The sequence below is a fragment of the Bombina bombina genome, chromosome 12 (genome assembly GCF_027579735.1).
Source record: "Bombina bombina isolate aBomBom1 chromosome 12, aBomBom1.pri, whole genome shotgun sequence".
Taxonomy (NCBI): Eukaryota; Metazoa; Chordata; class Amphibia; order Anura; family Bombinatoridae; genus Bombina; species Bombina bombina.
The window spans coordinates 55,730,697-55,745,823 of record NC_069510.1 but is presented as its reverse complement, the minus strand read 5'-3'; the positions used below and the strand labels follow the sequence as shown (position 1 = coordinate 55,745,823).

Here is a 15,127-nt window from a genome sequence, read left to right as displayed (position 1 = left end):
ACGTTTATAAAATTAACCAGAAATCTGATCTCTGGTTAATTCTATAAGCGCTAATTGCTACCACCAGCTACTTGTAATGGCTGATTATTTTTCGGTGTGTGATAAATTAGCGCTCCACTTGTAATCTGGCCCATTGTGTGCAATGTGGTCATACCACCACAGAGGGCGCTGTGGCATTTGATTGCACTGTCTTATTACCAGTCTCACAGCTCAGTCACCGTAGAGAAAGCTTTCTGTGATTTGTTATTGCAGACATTGTGTTGTGTGCTGTTCATCTACCTGCAGTGTCAATTTGTAAACATTTGAAATCAGGTAAGAATCAGCCATTAGATAAAGGGTAAAAGATAAAAGACAAAGCAAGTTATAGTGCTGCTTGTGACATGTTAATTCCTTGTTTAGCACATGGGATAATACATCAGTCTCACCATGTGCATTTTCATGCTGCAGTAAAACTCAGATTTACAGGGGAATGTCTTTATCTCATACTTTCCTACTTGTGAATATTTCAGTTATGTCTACTTACATTGTTATCCATTACAACAGCTACAAAAGTGCTTAACCAAGCTTAAAGGAACAGTAAACCCAAAAATTTGTTTCATGATTCAAGTAGAAAATACAATTTTTAACATCATTCTAATTTACTTCTATTATCTAATTTGCTTTAGATATCTTTTGTTTAAGAAATAGCAATGCACATTGGAGAGCCAATCACACAAGGCATCTATGTGCAGCTACCAATCAGCAGCTTCTGAGCCTATATAGATATGCTTTTCAGCAAAGGATATCAAGAGAATGAAGCAAAATAGATAATTGAAGTAAATTAGAAAAAAAATTGGGTTTCATGTCCCTTACATGTGGAGCGCAAACGTTTGCGCAAGTGATAAGGGTTTATTGCGGGGGTTTGCGCTATCATCGTGCTTACCGCTTGTATTACGAGATGAAAGTAAGCTTGAGCGCAATCGCAATTTACGCAAGCGATTACCGTGACTTCAGAACTCTGGTTAACTCTTTTGCAAAACTAAAAAGTTGCATAAAACACATGAAAGCTACATTACAAAGTACAGTTACACTCATAATAACACTAATAAAAATAAAAAATATTGCACACAAAAGTTATAAGGGTTTAAAGACAGGAGGTCTTTAAAAAAAGGAAAAAAAGGCTGCAAAGGGCTTTATTGAGATAGATACATATACATGTCTAAAGATGTGTGTGTATATATATATATATATATATATATATATATATACATACACACTGTATGTATTAATATGTGTATATATGTATTTGCAGACATACAAACACGAGAGTTGGTTAAGTTGTTTTTTTTTCCCTCCATTGTTTTCTATGGGAGAATAAGTGAACGTGCACGCAATATTTTAACTTCTGCTTTTTGCGCTCGTTGGGTTAGTGCTCGAATTAAACAGTTTACTTTCAACTAGTAATATGAGCGCAACCCAAAGAGCGCAAAAAGCTTACTTCTAGCAAAATTAACGCTAGAGTGTTAATTAGCGCTCCACTTGTAATCTGGCCCAAAGTCTCTAAATTATATTTGAAACACTTGCAGCAAGAAAATTTGATTTTAAACCAACAAAATCTACTAAATAAAGGAAATAAAACCTATGACCTAAAAGTCTTATTTTTGCAGTTTTTTTTGTTTTTTTTTTTAATTTAAAAATTTTCATATCCACCTAACCTAAGATCAGATCTAAATGGGCCTGTAAGCTATTTCTGAGCCTTTACTCACATCTGACCTCAGACCTCAGATCAGATTTATCTCTGGTCTAAAAGCTATTTTTTAGAGGGTATTGCATAGAATATGAGTTAAAAGAACATACAAATAATATTTTTGGAGTTTGCAGTTAAAATAGGGTATTTTAATATGTATTTTTGTTTGTTTCTTAAAATATTGTTGTTCCTGTGTTGAAAAATAAACTTTCTCTGTTCCTATGCCCATGGGTGTGTATATGCACTTCCTGCCGTAACTTGTTTTTTCATGAAACCCCCCCAAACATTTTAACATTTAATTATCACTCCTGATTTTTTACATTTTTTTTTACTTTTCAACCCAAAATTTCTCATTCCTTATTTTCATATTTGTAGAGGTGACGCACATTTTATTTACTGTTGTGCAAGCTGTGGCAATTGCAATTGGCATTAAAAAGTAAGGTATAATATTTTTATTGTTCTTGCTGTGATTTATTATTGTAGTTTATTGCAACTATATCCTGCTATGCAGATGTTGAAGGGTTAATAATGTAACCCTTGCTTGTGTAATTCGGTGCAAAATTTCTCATGTGTCCTCATTTACAGATTTGGAGAGGTGACGCACATTTTATGCAAGCTGTGGCAATTGCAATTTGCAGTGAAAAGTAAGTCATTTATCTTTTAACTTAACTATTTTATTTTAACATTATTAACTATTTGATTTAAGCATCCTTTTTCTTCTTCGTATTAATGAATCCATCACATATCTTGGAGGTAATGTAAAATTGAATTACGTTACAGGCCTTAGCTCTCACATTTTTTGAGAGTCTATGACTATTTTTAATAACTGCTGTTGAATTAGCAAGCATTGGCTATTTATTTCATTCTCTGAGCCTGTCTGGTGATCAATTTTTCTACATTAAACATTTGTGTTCTAGATTTTTACTAGGTAAGATGGGAGGGTTTTTTATAGAGTTATGGGAATCTTTGCATCCTCCTAGGGGTAGAGAAGATTAATTCCCATGAGTAATGGATCATGGACTCTCGCCACCATTAAATAAATAAATAAATAAATAAATTTATCAGGTAAGCATAAATTATGTTTTTATTTTTCGTGTGGGGGGAAAAACAACTTTAATGAATTGAGACCAGGTACTTTTCTGAATGCCAATTGAGCATCATCAGACATTCGTTCACTCTAGTTCTTATTAACATTGGAATTGAATTGGGAATTGAACAGATTTAGTCAGTCTGTCTCTGATGCATGTTTCTCATTACATTTGTATTCCATGCTTTATTCTTATTATTTACTATTCTATTGTAAAGACACATTAAACATTTCTGCAGGTACCCAAAATTTATATTATTCTCTATAGAATTTTAAAATCCAGAAATTCCCCATATCCAGAATGCCTAATACCTAAACAATTCTGGATGTTGGTTCCCAGACCTGTATAGGCACTTACATGGTTTAAGATTTGCATACAATTAATCTTTCAGGGCATTTTTAGATTGGCCATAACTTTTTTTTTTTATTATATATAAGAGCTTTATAGCTCCACATTATGTGTTTAGAGAATCTTTTTTTATTGTATACTTAAAGGAATAGTCTAATACAAATTGAACTTTCATGATTCAGATAGAGCAGCAATTTTAAGTAACTTTCTAATTTACTCCTATTATTAATTTTTCTTCCTTCTCTTATTATCTTTATTTCAATGTAAGTTTAGGAGCCGGACCATTTTTGGTTCAGAACCTGGGTAGAGCTTGCCGATTGGTGGCTACATTTAGACACCAATCAGAAAGTGCTACCCAGGTACTGAACCAAAAATGAACCGGCTCCTATGCTTACATTCCTGCTTTTTCAAATAAAGATACCAAGAGAATGAAGAAAAATTGATAATAGGAGTAATTAGAAAGTTGCTTAAAATTGCTGCTCTATTTGAATTTTGTAAGTTTAATTTTGACTAGACTATTCCTTTAAGTTATAGAGTTTGTTGAGCCTTTGGGGACGATTAATCAAGTCAGACGGACATGATCCGCTGTAGCGAATCATGTCCTCTCAACATCGCTGAATGACGACAGCATACGCTACCGCCCTCTGCAGATTCATGGCCAATCGGCCACTAGCAGGGGATGTCAATCAACCCGATTATTTCCGATCAGGTTGATTACTGTTCGCCGCACTAGTTAAAGGATTACTTTCTCTTATAATTTTTAAGCTAAACAACTAACATATTAAAGTTAATAAACATTAATTAAAACCTACTGACCTATATTTTCTCCAAAACGAAGTTTCATAACGTTCTAAAAGTTATATCTTTTATTCGCCGATGATGTCACGTTATCCTGCCCACTATTTTCAGCACTGCATGTTCAAAATACTTAAACCAATAACTTTGTGTTTAAAGCGCCATTTTGAAACCTAGGTATTGTAAACGGATTGGTACAGAGCAAAGGATACCCACGGAGTGGATTTGGAAAACAATTCAATTTGCAGACAAGATTTCTGATAAACGGTAGAGATATGTTAATGAAATGCTATTGATAAAAAGCGTATTTGGGGTAGTTAGTTAGTAACAGGCATAGAAAATATTTACTTACAGTGGCCCTTTAAGGAGCAGCGGTCTTAAAGGGACACTAAACCCAAAATGTTTCTTTCATGATTCAGAGAGAGAATACAATTTGAAACAACATCCCAATTTACTTCTATTATCTAGTTTGCTTCATTCTTTAGATATCCTTTGTTGAAGAAATAGCAATGCACATGGGTGAGCCAATCACTGGAGGCATCTATGTGCAGCCACCATTTAAAAGCTAATGAGCCTATCTAGATATGCTTTTCAGCAAAGGATATCAAGAGAATGAATCAAATTAGATAATAAATGTAAATTAGAAAGTTATTTAAAATTACATGCTCTTTCTAAATCATGAAAGAAATAGTTTGGGTTTCATGTCCCTTTAAGACAGCTGCTTCTTAACTACTGTTTCTGGCAAACGTGAAGGGGGATCAGGGGCCAATCGGGTCCCTATGTAACTTACAGCCTGGATAAATATGACTAAACAAACCTCCATTTTCTACAGGGTTAGGGCTTCAAAATTCAGTGAAGGTTGGCTAGTAATTACTTGAAAGAAAGAGGAAAAAAAAAAAAAAAAGATTTTTCAGGGCCAAAAAAGTCAATGTGGGACCAATTTTAAAATATTTAAGTTTTACAAAAGTTAAACTTTAAAAAAATAAAGTTGATTTCATATGTAATGACCCACCCATCTTTTTTCATAAAACGCCATTACTAATTTGATGGTAGTCCCAACTAAAATGTTGCTGACACTCTTGCCTGCAATATATGGTAAAACTACACACACAGTTTTTAAGTTAACCATGTACTGGCTAGCCTTACATTTAGTCTGTAGTTTTTATGTTAACCATGTACTGGCTAGCCTTACATTTAGTCTGTAGTTTTTATGTTAACCATGTACTGGCTAGCCTTACATTTAGTCTGTAGTTTTTATGTTAACCATGTACTGGCTAGCCTTACATTTAGTCTGTAGTTTTTATGTTAACCATGTACTGGCTAGCCTTACATTTAGTCTGTAGTTTTTATGTTAACCATGTACTGGCTAGCCTTACATTTAGTCTGTAGTTTTTATGTTAACCATGTACTGGCTAGCCTTACATTTAGTCTGTAGTTTTTATGTTAACCATGTACTGGCTAGCCTTACATTTAGTCTGTAGTTTTTATGTTAACCATGTACTGGCTAGCCTTACATTTAGTCTGTAGTTTTTATGTTAACCATGTACTGGCTAGCCTTACATTTAGTCTGTAGTTTTTATGTTAACCATGTACTGGCTAGCCTTACATTTATTCTGTATTTTATGTTAACCATGTACTGGCTAGCCTTACATTTAGTCTGTAGTTTTTATGTTAACCATGTACTGGCTAGCCTTACATTTAGTCTGTAGTTTTTATGTTAACCATGTACTGGCTAGCCTTACATTTAGTCTGTAGTTTTTATGTTAACCATGTACTGGCTAGCCTTACATTTAGTCTGTAGTTTTTATGTTAACCATGTACTGGCTAGCCTTACATTTAGTCTGTAGTTTTTATGTTAACCATGTACTGGCTAGCCTTACATTTAGTCTGTAGTTTTTATGTTAACCATGTACTGGCTAGCCTTACATTTAGTCTGTAGTTTTTATGTTAACCATGTACCGGCTAGCCTTACATTTAGTCTGTAGTTTTTATGTTAACCATGTACTGGCTAGCCTTACATTTATTCTGTAGTTTTTATGTTAACCATGTACTGGCTAGCCTTACATTTATTCTGTAGTTTTTATGTTAACCATGTACCGGCTAGCCTTACATTTAGTCTGTAGTTTTTATGTTAACCATGTACTGGCTAGCCTTACATTTATTCTGTAGTTTTTATGTTAACCATGTACCGGCTAGCCTTACATTTATTCTGTAGTTTTTATGTTAACCATGTACCGGCTAGCCTTACATTTAGTCTGTAGTTTTTATGTTAACTATGTACTGGCTAGCCTTACATTTAGTCTGTAGTTTTTATGTTAACCATGTACTGGCTAGCCTTACATTTAGTCTGTAGTTTTTATGTTAACCATGTACTGGCTAGCCTTACATTTAGTCTGTAGTTTTTATGTTAACCATGTACTGGCTAGCCTTACATTTAGTCTGTAGTTTTTATGTTAACCATGTACTGGCTAGCCTTACATTTAGTCTGTAGTTTTTATGTTAACCATGTACTGGCTAGCCTTACATTTAGTCTGTAGTTTTTATGTTAACCATGTACTGGCTAGCCTTACATTTATTCTGTATTTTATGTTAACCATGTACTGGCTAGCCTTACATTTAGTCTGTAGTTTTTATGTTAACCATGTACTGGCTAGCCTTACATTTAGTCTGTAGTTTTTATGTTAACCATGTACTGGCTAGCCTTACAGTTAGTCTGTAGTTTTTATGTTAACCATGTACTGGCTAGCCTTACATTTAGTCTGTAGTTTTTATGTTAACCATGTACAGGCTAGCCTTACATTTAGTCTGTAGTTTTTATGTTAACCATGTACTGGCTAGCCTTACATTTAGTCTGTAGTTTTTATGTTAACCATGTACTGGCTAGCCTTACATTTAGTCTGTAGTTTTTATGTTAACCATGTACCGGCTAGCCTTACATTTATTCTGTAGTTTTTATGTTAACCATGTACTGGCTAGCCTTACATTTATTCTGTAGTTTTTATGTTAACCATGTACTGGCTAGCCTTACATTTATTCTGTAGTTTTTATGTTAACCATGTACCGGCTAGCCTTACATTTAGTCTGTAGTTTTTATGTTAACCATGTACTGGCTAGCCTTACATTTATTCTGTAGTTTTTATGTTAACCATGTACCGGCTAGCCTTACATTTATTCTGTAGTTTTTATGTTAACCATGTACCGGCTAGCCTTACATTTAGTCTGTAGTTTTTATGTTAACTATGTACCGGCTAGCCTTACATTTATTCTGTAGTTTTTATGTTAACCATGTACCGGCTAGCCTTACATTTAGTCTGTAGTTTTTATGTTAACCATGTACCGGCTAGCCTTACATTTAGTCTGTAGTTTTTATGTTAACCATGTACTGGCTAGCCTTACATTTAGTCTGTAGTTTTGATAAACTACAACTTTTAGGAACTATGCTAAGAATTCTTACTTAGTTTTTTTGTAGTTTTTAATTTTTCTTTAAAGGGACATAAAACCCAATTTTTTTATGTCGTGATTTAGATAGAACATAAAATTTTAATCAACTTTCTAATTTACTTCTATCATCCTATTTTCTTTTCTTGATATCCATTGTTGAAAACAAAAAATGTAAGCTCAAGAGTGTGCACGTGTCTGCAGCACTATATGGCAGCAGTTTTGCAACAATGTTACACATTAGCAGGAGCACTAGATGGCAGCACTATTTCCTGTCATGTGGTGCTTCAGGCATGTGCACGCAACCTACCTAGGTATCTCTTCAACAATGAATAACGTGAGAATGAAATAAATTTGATAATATAAGTAAATTGGAAACTTTTTAAAAATTGTATTCTCTATCTGAATCATGAAAAAAAAAATATTGGGGTTTAATGGCCCTTTAAGTTCCTGAATAAGGGTCAGATTACGAATGGAGCACAAATGTTTGTGCCCGAGCGATAAGGGGTTTATCGCGGGTGTTTGCACTCATCGGGCTTACTGCTGGTATTAAGAGTTGAAACTAAATGCGATCGCTAGAGCACAATCACGATTTACACTAGAATGATTACCGCGTCTTCAGAGCTCTGGTTAACTGTTTTGCGGACCATAAAAGTTACACAAAACACATAAAAAATGCATTACAAAGTACACTTACATTTAAAATAACACTGTCTAATAAAAATTATTCAAAAAAATATTGCACACAAAAGCTATAAAGGCTCAAAAATATGAGATCTCAGGATTTAGAAAAAAAGGCTGCAAAGAGTTTTAAAGGGGCATGAAACCCAAAAAATGTCTTGTGATTCAGACAACTTTCCAATTTGCTTCTATTATCTAAATTGCTTCAATCTCTTGGTATCCTTTGTTGAAAATCATATATAGGTAGGCTCAGGAGCAGCAATGCTTTACAGGGAGCTAGTTGCTGATTGGTGGCTGCACAAAAATGCCTCTTTTTGGTGGTTCAGAAGATGTCTTTAGAATGCTCCCAGTAGTGAATAGCTGCTCCTTCACAAAAGGATACAAAGAGAATGAAGCAAATTGGATAAAATAAGTAAATTGGAAAGTTGTTGCATTTGAATAATGAAAAATAAGAAAAAGAAAAATGTTGGTTCCATGTCCCTTTAACATAGACAAACATACATTTACATGTCTAAAGATGCATATGTGTGTATGTATGTGTATATATATATATATATATATATATATATATATATATATATATATATATATATATATATATATATATATATATACACACACACACACAGTGGATATAAAAAGTCTACACACCCCTGTTAAAATGTCAGGTTTCTGTAATGTAAAAAAATGAGACAAAGATAAATCATTTCAGAACTTTTTCCACCTTTAATGTGACCTATAAACTGTACAACTCAATTGAAAAACAAACTGAAATCTTTTAGGTAAAGGGAAATAAAAATAAAAAAATAAAATAATATGGTTGCATAAGTGTGAACACCCTTAAATTAATACTTTATTGAAGCACCTTTTGATTTTATTACAGCACTCAGTCTTTTTGGGTATGAGTTTTTCAGCATGGCACATCTTGACTTGGCAAGATTTGCCCACTCTTCTTTGCAAAAACACTCTAAATCTGTCAGAATGCGAGGGCATCTCCTGTGCACAGCCCTCTTCAGATCACCCCACAGATTTTGAATTGGATTCAGGTCTGGGCTCTGGCTGGGCCATCCCAAAACTTTAATCTTCTTCTGGTGAAGCCATTCCTTTGTTGATTTGGATGTATGCATTGGGTCGTTGTCATGCTGAAAGATGAAGTTCCTCTTCATGTTCAGCTTTCTAGCAGAAGCCTGAAGGTTTTGTGCCAGTATTGTCTGGTATTTGGAAATGTTTATTATTCCCTCTACCTTGACTAAGGCCCCAGTTCCAGCTGAAGAAAAACAGCCCCAAAGCATGATGCTGACACCACCATGCTTCACTGTGGGTATGGTGTTCTTTTGGTGAAATGCAGTGTTGTTTTTGCGCCAAACATATCTTTTGGAATTATGGCCAAAATGTTCAACTTTGGTTTCATCAGACCAGAACACCTTTTGCAACATGCTTTTGGGAAACTTCAGATGTGTTTTTGCAAAATTTAGCTGGGCTTGGATGTTTTTTTTTGTAAGAAAAGGCTTTTGTCTTGCCACTCTATCCCATAGCCCAGACACATGAAGAATACGTGAGATTGTTGTCACATGTACCACACAGCCAGTACTTGCCAGATATTCCTGCAGCTCCTTTAATGTTGCTGTAGTCCTCTTGGCAGCCTCCCAGACCAGTTTTCTTCTCGTCTTTTCATCAATTTTGGAGGGACATCCAGTTCTTGGTAATGTCACTGTTGCACCATATTTTCTTCACTTGATGATGACTGTCTTCACTGTGTTCCATGGTATATCTAATGCCTTGGAAATTCTTTTGTACCCTTCTCCTGACTGATACCTTTTAACAATGAGATCCCTCTGATGCTTTAGAAGCTCTCTGTGGACCATGGCTTTTGCTGTAGGATGAGACTAACAAAATGTCAGGAAAGACCAACTAGAACAGCTGAACTTTATTTGGGGTTAATCAGAGGCACTTTAAATGATGACAGGTGTGTACTGACTCCTATTTAACATGATTTTGAATGTGATTGCTTAATTCTGAACACAACTACATCCCTAGTTATAAAAGGGTGTTCACACTTATGCAACCATATTATTTTAGTTTTTTATTTTTATTTTCCTTTACCTAAAAGATTTCAGTTTGTTTTTCAATTGAGTTGTACAGTTTATAGGTCACATTAAAGGTAGAAAAAGTTCTGAAATGATTTATCTTTGTCTCATTTTTTTACATCACAGAAACCTGACATTTTAACAGGGGTGTGTAGACTTTTTATATCCACTGTATGTATGTGTGTGTACATACATATGTATTCATATGTGTATATATGTATTTACATATACACACACATAAATACATATGTATAGACATATATTTGTGCATTGGAGCCCTTTGCAGTTAAGTAGTTCCAGGAGCCCGGCCAGCCTAGAAGAGTTTTCCCGGTCACAGATCAGCTCTTCTCTTACAAGATACAACATATAGCAAGAGTCAGTGAGATCCCGTAAGCCATGAAATGGCCAAATCTGATGTAAAAAGGAGTCGGCCAGGCAGTAGGAGGGTGGGGGTAGCCTTGGCTGTCTGGTATCAGTGACACTGCGTTTTTCGCTCGTTAGGTTAGCGTGATAGCGAAAACCGTTTATTTTCAACTCGTAATTTGAGCGCAACCCGACAAGCTCAAAAAGCTTACTTCTAGCGCAATAAACACTTGAGCAGAAGCTTTCATTTGTGCTTCACTCGTAATCTGGCAAGAAATGTTTAATTTTCCTCACCTAAACTATGCAACTTTTTGTTTTAATTAACTTTTAACTATGAATATTATGGGTTTTTACTATGATGATAATTAGTAATACAGGGTTCAGATGTCAAATGACCAGAAATCTAAATCTCTTTAATTGGCTTTAGCAGTGGATTTGTGAGAACATGCAAAAAAAATGGTTTCTGACAGTGACTAGAGTGATTATCACATGAAGTATGTCGGGATTAGCTCCTCCAAATAAGGAAAATTGTAGGTGAAGTTTAGCCACTGAAAAGTGTTTGCATAAACAATTTAACATAAAATAAATAAAGTGTGTGTGTATATATATATATGTGTATATATATATATATATATATATATATATATATATATATATATATATATATATATATATATATATATATATATATGTGTGTGTATGTGTATATATATATATATATATATAAATGTATATGTGTGTGTGTGTGTGTGTATATATATATATATATATATAATGTATAATTAAGCAATTGCCATTATATTCTCAAAGTGTATCTTGTCACTTTAACAGGGGACACACTTATTTCTGAATATTCTGTACTTCATATCTAACTTGTACTCATTTAATTAATGTTTTTTTTTTTTTTTCCATTACAGAAACTTATCAAAAGGTCTCTAAAGATATCACCGACCATAAAATGAAAAAATCATTGGAGATTGGCTTAACCAAGCACACACAAGAGTTGTTTGTTGTCCTAGGTGGGTAGTATTGTTCTTGTTTCATTTACCTGAGTCATGTATTTTCAAATTATTTTATTTCTGTTTATACAACAGGTTTATATGGATATTATACAGCAGAAGAGTTTTTTTCACTTCCCGAATGTTCCTCGTGCTGTGTGATATGTTTGTCTTTTTACATAAAAACGTATTGTTTGATTTGTAGATGCTTTTTGCTACAGCACTGGAGAGCATAAAGAGAGCAGCCATGTTGGAGTTACAGTATCTCTGTGCTTGGATAGAGCTGACCTTTTGACAAGAATGTTCCATCTAAACAGGGGTGCTTCTTTGTGACATAATTGATCCTGGTGGATGGTTGGATTTTATGGCATCATCAAGTAATGTCAATTCAAATTTTAATGAATAAGAAATCCTGTCAATAAAGAACCATCCCTGTAATAACAACAATAAGTGGTACCACCCATATTTAAGCTCCAACATGACTGCTCCATTTTGGTATTTTCAGTTCTTCAGTAACATGCAACTAATGGTTAAACAATTAAGGCTAGATTACAAGTGCATCACTAAATTAGCGCTCCACTTGGTAATACCAGCGCACGATATTATCTTGCGCTGGTATTACAAGTTGATCGAACATGTACCCATTGTTAGGAAGCATTGCGCTCACGAAACCGCGCTTCCATAGGCTCAACGAAGGGGATAAGTAGCGCAGCGATAGGCAGCATTTTTAAATATATATGTACATGCTTATATACACATATTTATATTAACACACGAATATGTATACAGTATAAGCATATACAATATATATATATATATATATATATATATATATATTTACATTGATGTCTGTGAGAATACACAGTTCCCATAGCCCGCAATGTAAAGGCACTTTTCAGTGCCTTTTTTTTCTAATACTACGCTCCAACCAACTTTAAAGCCCCAAAACTGCCTAGTGCAGTTACTTTTTATTTTATAAAAAGCCTAGACTTTTAAAAACTTAACCAGAGATCGGATCTCCGCTTAATTTACTGAGCACTAATTGCTAGCCACTTGTAATGGCTGTTTAATTTTTCGCTCTCCAGCAAATGGGCAATAATTTATCACCCTTTATGTTTCTTTAAAAAAGCAAACACTTCACACTGTAATATGGCATTGTGGAAGTGAATACAACACACCCTTCGAAAATGGTTCTCTAATATATCAGATCCCTTTGGGAAGGACCGCTGCTCCTTAACTTCTGCTGCTCTATAACTTCTTAGCCACCTTTTAGGTGGCGGACTGCAATTATCCCGATCCAATCTGAATGATTGACACCCCCTGCTAGCGGCCGATTGACCGCGAATGTTCAGGGGACAGCATTGCACAAGCATTTCAATAGAAATGCTTGTGCAATGTTAAATGCAGACAGTGTATGCGTAGCGATGTCAGGCGGACATGATTCACTACAGCGAATCATGTCTGCCCGGCATTTAATAAATCTACCCCCATATATGTATGATAAGGACTGTGGAAAATTGAATAATGTGAGAAATTAATCTGAATATATATATATATATATATATTGTATTCTTCATAACCTTGAAGTTGAAATACTGCTATGTGTTGTACCATCTGTCAAATTCCCTTTTTTTAGATCTAGAAATTATAGTTCTGCTTTAGGCTAAACAATTGAGACAAGGTGCTCACATTTATATATATTTTTTTTTATTTTACAGGCCGGTGCCAAATTTAACATCATAGCAGAGGACATCATCTTATATTTTTTGTTTTGTTCAAAAATGAATTCAGTTCTGTAAATGTATGAAATCAAGAAAAAATGTATATGATTGTCAAAGTTTACATTCTGGCTAGGTTATTTCCACACAACTTCAGTTAGTTACAATCGCTGTATAAGCAGAATGCCTTAAAGCCTGTCCTACTGTAACTGAGATAATGATATTTGTGTTATAACACTAATAATAGAATACTTCAAGTAATATATTACCTGACATAGTATATTCTCTCAGATAATATATAGCTACAACTCTGAAATTAATTAAATTCATACAAATAACTTACATAACTTTTGAAGAAAAAACATTTTAATATTAACAAATTATTAATTTGTAATTATAATCTACACAGACACTTGTGACAGACACTGCACTTAATTGTGACATACATGTCAGAGATTTGCCACAGACTTACAGCACTCTTACTATTGAGTTGTCTGAGATTTGCAATAGAATTGCAGAGCCCTTGCTATCAACTTGTCAACATATTGAAGGAGACTTGCTGAGCTCTTGCTGTTGACTTGTCAGAAAATTGCAGGAGACTTGCAGAGCTCTTGCTGTTGACTTGTCAACCATTTACAGGAGACTTGCAGAGCTCTTGCTGGTGACTTGTCAAACATTTGCAGGAGACTTGCAGAGTTCTTGCTGTTGACTTGCCAGAAAATTGCTGCAAACCTGCAGAGCTCTTGCGGTTGACTTAACAAATATTTGCAGGAGACGTGTAGAGCTCTTGCTGCTAACTTGTCTCAAAATTACAAATTACCTCTTGCTAGAGACTTGCCACGCAAAATTGCTGCAAGTTGAAAAAGTGTCAACTAGAACTTGTACTGCAATTATGCTGCAAGTAAACACACTTGCCAGTTCAAATTTGCAGCAAGTTAAGCAGACTTAAAGTGAAAACTTGCTACAGGTTTGTGGCAAGTTATCCTTGCTATCTGGGAAGGTATATGACTCCCATAAAATAGTTACTTCCTAAAGGGTGCAGTACCTGTATTCTCCAAGAAGGGAACAAACTCTGTAATTGATCACTTAGAGGCCTTTAAAAATGCATTAGCTATAATGAATGTTACAAGTGAGAAATTAAAAATTAAACTTCTGCCCTGGGTATTTGAAGGTAAACATCACAAATTCTTTGCTTCACTAAAGGATATGAATATTCATTCCTGGAGTGAAATAAAACGACAGTGCAGAAAAGAGTTCGGGCAACACCACACTAAAACTGCCGCAAAAATAGCTGTATATGGTTTAAAATGTAGTGCGAATCAAAGTCCCATAGAGTTCCTTTCTGTATTGAAAAATGTGTACAGTATGGCTTAAGATAATCCCATATTTGAATGCTCAGAATTTGTAAATTTATATTTTGAAGCACTGCCCACACCCATCAAAATTAATTTAGCTAGAGATTTTGATGAGAACTGTTCCTTGGATTGGCTGATCAAAGAGAGTACAAAGTTATACTCTATTCAGCAGTCCGGTGAACAGGGGGTTAAAAGGGAATCAAAACCCAAAATCATGGCGGAAACTAGGGTGTCACCTAGCCCCCTCAATTTGGAGTCTAAAAAGAAAACCTATGCGGAGGTGGCCAGTCAAAACAGGCCATCTCCACAGAGGTTTAACTCTACCCCTTCCCCAACACGGGCTGAGGCGCAGAGAGACTATATCCAAAAGGGGGGACATAATCAGGTGAATAATTACTCACAAAGAGAATACTCACCAAATAATTGGTATCCACGCAAGGGTAGATACAATAGATGGCGAAGATATTATCAGGATAACCAGACACCCCAAGTATATAATGCTCCCCAGAGTACTAATGCTGAACAAACTG

General features: G+C 34.7%; 1 long non-coding RNA gene across 1 annotated transcript; it reads left to right on the top strand.

Moving 5' to 3' along the window:
* Nucleotides 1–2,248: 2,248 nt before the first annotated feature.
* Nucleotides 2,249–13,268, top strand: LOC128642791 (uncharacterized). The gene is made up of 3 exons (XR_008399712.1): nt 2,249–2,370; nt 11,444–11,545; nt 13,243–13,268. It is a non-coding gene; the product is annotated as an uncharacterized LOC128642791 (long non-coding RNA).
* The last annotated feature ends 1,859 nt before the right edge of the window (nt 13,269–15,127 follow it).